Raw genomic sequence first — 6,517 nt, forward strand, 5'->3', positions numbered from 1 at the left:
TTATCTTCTAAATATGTCTTAAAAACCTTAAGTAAATTTCTCTTTGCTTAAGGTGAAATATTTCAAATGGTAAGAACATTAAAGAACGGATGAGTATATAAATTGGTAATAAATAAAAAGTCAGAATAAATTATATGAATGTAAAAAGAAAATTAAAATCAAAATAAAATAAAATAAATGATTCATTAGGGAAGGATTGAACTCGAAACATTATTTATAGAAAATATTAATAATTTCAACTGACACAAAATTCAATTCATAACTTATTTTAAAGTACTATATTTTATTGAAATATTATCATCAATTAATGGTGGTCCTGTATTATAGTGAACCTATTCTCTATTACCTAGCTGTTCATTTCGTGTATGCTTCTCCATCTCCATATTTTAATGACAAATTGACAATTGACAAGTCTCAGCTTGTCATATAATCTTTTAATTCGTTTGATTGTTGGTATTAACAGTGATATTAAAAATTATTTATAGTACTCAAAATATTTAAAATTTTTATATAATGTATTATGTTATTTTGATGGTGATAGAATTTTGATCACAAAATTAATTCAGAATATTTAAAATTACATTTTCTAATTTGAAGTATTGATTTCATTAATTCTATTGCTTGATTTAATTTAAATTGTTCATTTAAATGACTAGAACAATTTGAGTGAAGAAAGGTAGTCTATAGCTAGAAAATCACTTATATGAAAAAGGTTAGTTACAAATTGATTATCTATTTCATTTAATTTGTTCTATTTTTTATTTTTTTCATTTTAATAAATATGTGAAATCTCTAGTTATCAATATGACCCCATTGCTTTTAATTTTTATATATATTTTTTTTATTTTTTAACACCTCACTAATTTAATTCATTATATTTACTTTTTCGTCGTTGGACAAACAAAAAATGATAAAACACACTTCTTCTATTAGGAATGACATCATTATTACGAATGAAAAAGAGCTTAATGTTTAATGTAGAATCACACATGGACACGGTTTTTTTGAGTAACTATCTCTAATTGGGCCTGTCCATTATATATATTTTAAAATATAGTAAGTAGATATTAAGAATGATGTAAGTAAACGTTTAACATATTGAAAGTAGGCATTAAAGATACGGTAAGTATGTATTAAAGATAATATAAGTAGACATTAAGAATACAATAAATATGTATTAATCTTTAATGGTTTGGGCTTGAGATATGTCCCTCAAAGAGACAGTCTCTCAAGAGACTAACTGATGCAGAATGAGATGGGCCGAGGGATTAATATGTATTTATCATCATACTTACTGTATTTCGCTAATAAGAATTAAAATTAGGGTTTAAAGAGAGAAAAAAGACAACTTATACTTCATAAAGAAAGATGGAGGATGCGGTCAAAGAGTCGACTCAAAATTATTAATTTATTTTCTTTTAATTATGTTAATAAGAATATACTTGCGCACTAATCCATACGTAGTTTACATTTCTTTTTGTTGAAGTTAATTTACATATTATATATCAAAAGAACTCATATTCAACATATTGAATTTTTATTACTAATTCATTGTTGATAAATTGATGTTTTGCACTACATATTATTGTTGAATTGAACTAATATTTATTAAACAAAACTTGCTTTTAACTTAATTTTATGTTTTAATAAATTTTTAATATAAAAGTCTGAGTATAGGTTTAAATATTACTTCCTTTTGATGTTGTTATTTAGAATTTTGGTACTTCTAAATGATGTTCTCACAAAAAATATTTTCATTTATATCATATTTATTTTTAATTTAAATATTATTAAACGAATAAAGTTTGTACGCAATTCTTACTAACTTTATTTTAATTATTTTTTTCAAGTTTATGGTCCTCACTTGTTTTTAAACTTTATTTAACAATAATACTTGTGGTCTTCATATATTTTTTCAATAATTTTATTTTAATATTTTATGGTACCCACATTTTCTTCAGTAATTTTATTACTTCATAAAATCATATTTACTATCTAATTTATTATTACTCCTATTAAATTTTTTTTTCTTAATCTACATAAATAGTCTATATGAAACATCAAATTGGAAACGTAGGGACAACAAAATGAAACAATACGGGTAAAATATTAAAGGCATGGCTAACCTAATACATAGCACCTACTAAATGAAAGTCCTGTTATCTACTCTCAGTTTCTAAATATTCTTGTCGTATAAACTTTAAAATCAAATAATTTTAAATGTGAATTTTTAAAAGCTTTAAAAAGTTGATATTTGAAAAGTATATATTGAGACGAATCTAATAAGATTTCACATGAATATGTTTTTCTTATAAATCGATAAGAAATCGTATTCAAAATTAAACACTAAAATTCGTAAAATTTTATTTGGAAAGAAGATATGAAAACCAAAGGAAGTATAATTTTAGCAGGTTACACAAAAAATAAAATAATTTTAATTTGCATACTATTTTATGACATTCCACAGTCAGATTGTTACGTACAACCTACTCTTAAAACTAATGCGTACTCACCCACTCCGGTGTTTCTAATATTTAAGTTTTGTATTTTTTCCGTTTCATAATACTTGTTAGTGATGGAGATATTTTTTCACATAAGATGTCCTACTCAGTAGCAAGAATTATGAAACGGAGAAAGTATGTTAGAATTTTTTTTAGGAGATTTATCACAATTTTAAACGGATTGAAGGAGTATATATAAATATATATTGATTGATGGATTACACATTATCCGTTCCTATTAAAATTGATTTTAGGATTTTCTTTATTACTTAAAATATAATGGATAGTTCATTATTCAATCTAATTGTTAGAATTGCTTGATGGAGGAAAATAAGAAGGATTTTGAGATTTTAATTTTTATTCTAAAATAGATGTCAAAAAATCTTAGTATGGATAATAAAGAAAAGTAATGGAAAAGATACTCATATGGAGTATTAAAATTAGTGGTGAGCTAAAATTTTAGGGGGTAAGATTAAAAAAAATGAAGCTAATTCCTTCAATTTGCAATAAATGATATTTTCTTCAATTCAGTATAGGGATGCAGGCGGGGCGGGTCTAATAGGAGACCCGCCCCATCCCCGCCCCATCGGGGCGGGGATGGGTCCCGGTTTGATGGGTCATGGGGCGGGTACGGGTATAAAATTCATACCCACCGCGGGGATGGGTTTTAGGTGATACCCGCCCCATCCCCGCCCCGCCTAACGAAACGTACAAATTTTGAGAATTGGAATACCCTAAATTATTTTTCAAATTTCTGAAAACCTTGAATTATTTTCAAATTTTTTAAAAAACTTTAAAAACCCCGTTTTTATATTTCTTTTAAGGTCTAAGATCATGTTTTTTAGAGTAAGGTTTATAATCATGTTTTGTCTATTTTTTATCCTTTTTTCTCAATAAAATTTGTTTATATTCATTACGAGTTGTGTAGAGGTAGGCAATATTAAGTGATGATTAGATGGGGATTTGAAAATAAATATGTGACACAGATGAGTATTAAGCGGGGATTTGACGGGTGGTGGGGCGGGTAAAATGGGTATTAGACGGGGATGGATACCCAGATGGGGATGGGGATGGGGATGGTATTAGGTACAAACCCATCGGGGCGGGGACGGGGAAAAAATTATACCCGCCGCGGGGATGGGGATGGGGATGGGGATGGGGATTGATTTACCAGATGGGGATGGGGATGGTAACGCCAATACCCGCCCCGCCCCGCCCCCGTTTGCATCCCTAATTCAGTATATGTTATACTTAACCAAATTTCATCATCATCATAATATCCAGGGTATCCCGCTCATAGAAAACTATGGTCAGGGTCTTGGGAGGGAAGAACGACAGCAGCTCATCATACCCATAAAGGAGAGTGCAGTCGAAGAGTCCCTCGACTCGAGAAAGGTCTTCAGAGAGAGAGAAACCTGCAACTTACAAATAAAATAAATAGAATATGTACAAATAACTAAAAATTAAATAAAAGTAAAGATGGAGATAAAGAGCGATAATTAAAAGCAATGAACAATAACAAACGCCGGGTAAAAGAGACGGGTTTCGTAATCTAAGATGTGGATAAGGCGCCGCCAACTGCCCCTATCCCTGGTCAGGTCCTTGGAGAGATGAAGTTCATGCATGTCACTTTTAATCTGTTCCTCCCACGTTCTCCTAGTTCTTCCTCGATTTCTCTTGCTCTGCACTATGATGCATTCGATCCTTCTTACTGAGGCGTCATGTGTCATTCTCTGCATATGTCCAAACCATCTCAACCTGTTCTCCCACATCTTTACGAAAAGAGGTGCAACTCCTAACTTTTCCCTGAAATCTTGATTTCTTATCTATCCATCATAGTATTAACTAAATTTCAGTGCTTTTAATTGGTCAAAATGTAATAATAACTTGTTTCTAATTTTCTAAAAACCTAAATCCTCGTCTCAATTGTCCTTAAAGATTTTGTGTTGGGTTCATTTTAGATATGGATAACAATAACAACAACAACAAAGTTAATAACATGAACTTGCTTTGTTTTGAATATTAAAAACAAGATATATTTAAAAATTGGACGTATTTATTTATTTATTTTTTATCTATTTTCATTTATTTTAATATTTTTATTTTTTTTAATGTAAGGAGTACACCTCTGTCCCCTTTCTCTGCTACAATTCTACATTATTTATTATTATTTATCTGAATTTGTATTTTGTACAATTTATCATTAATTTAAAAAATAATCACGTAAAATTTTATTTTATTTGTCTTAATATAAATTTACTAATATTTTATTGTGTATAACTACAAAGATTAAGGATGAAACTAATATATTGGCAAATGTACATGAACAAAATCTAGCAAAAAAAGGGAATCGGGGATTCAAAAAATTTGGGTAACGTTAAATAGTGTATTGCCACAGAATTGAGGTTCTTTTGTTCTTGTAGTGCAAATATTCTCTTTAAAAATAAAAGAAATTAATTAAATGGATATCTTCTAATTTGTTGCATACAAAATACACAAACACAAACTTTTTTTTTTTTTTTTTTCACTTTAAGCTACAATGAATTCTCTTTTCTTTTATTTTCCTTTTCACTTCCATAACATAGCTTTATTTAAGCATTATATGTATTTATGATTTACATTAATATACTTTTATGTCAAAAATATTATAGGATTTTATGTGAAAGAATGTTTGAAAAGAAAAAAATAACCAATGAATTTTTTTTTTTACGATAGATATTAGATATTTAAACTTAAAAGTTTAACCTAAATGCAAGTTCATATATAGAAGTACTTCCTTCTATATATTAAAGTTTGTCGTATTGAATAGTCTATAAAGTACTCATTCCGTTCCTTAATAAAGTTTCCATAAAAAATATTCACGGTAATTAAGAAAAAATTTTAGATAATGGATATATTATTTAATTGAAAAATTAATTTAACTGGAGAAAAGTAGGGACCATAAGCATTAAAATATTAAAAGAAAGTTAGTGGAAAAAATATAAGGACACCACAACTAATAAAAAATAGTTTTATAAAGTTAGTGGGAAACATATGGGGACCATAAGGAATATAAAAATGTTAAATTGGAGTTGGTGGAAGATATATGGGTAAGCATTCAAAAAATATTAAAGTGAGTATAAATAAGGTTATTTTTATTCAAAATTTATGAAATAAATGAAAAAATTCTTAATGAAAACAACAAATAAAAAGAAGAAGTATAAATGTACTACTTGTTAAATAGCCAATCATTTTTCAAGTGGCAATCCCTAAGTTCTGCAAAATCGAATTAAGTACGTGACCACAAGTGTGGTTTGGTTGTATGGGTATGGGCCATATGGCCATATAATAATTAATTAATATCACCTCTAATAGTATAACTGTATAAGTAACAGTAAGATGTTGTGTGGAAAAATATAATTATCGATGAAATAGTTTGTTTAATTTTATTATACTTATAATATTTAAATTTATACAATTTAATATATTTTTTATTGTAGAAAGCTAATGTGATTAAAATATGTAATTAGATGATTCAAACAAAATATTACTTGACTATATTTTTTCTTATACATTAACCACAATATATATAAAATAAACGTAAAAGATAAATAATATCAATAATTATAATATAACCGGTATTTAGGACAAAAAAAAGTACTACCTTTAAATTTGATTGCTTCACCAACACGTACAAATTTTGATCTGTTCATTCTCTACCACTACAACATTTTATACCCGATCTGTACAAAAATAGAGTACAAAATTTTATACTTGATGACAAATTGTGATACGGGTATATGTCCTCTACGACGACTTTGACTTCATAAACTCATATTTTCAGACCATACGATTTTAAATTTGTTGTTTATAATAGAAACTTTGCACAAATTAATTTTTAACAAAACTTATGTCTCTTTTTTCTGTAAAAAGCTCAAATTAAAAAAAATATGTTTGTATTTTTCTATTTTTGTTAATGGTCTCACATTCACTCCACAATCACATCTATAAATTCATTTTATTTCTTTTTCTCATCA

This window comes from Amaranthus tricolor, chromosome 13 (genome assembly GCF_026212465.1).
Source record: "Amaranthus tricolor cultivar Red isolate AtriRed21 chromosome 13, ASM2621246v1, whole genome shotgun sequence".
Lineage (NCBI taxonomy): Eukaryota > Viridiplantae > Streptophyta > Magnoliopsida > Caryophyllales > Amaranthaceae > Amaranthus > Amaranthus tricolor.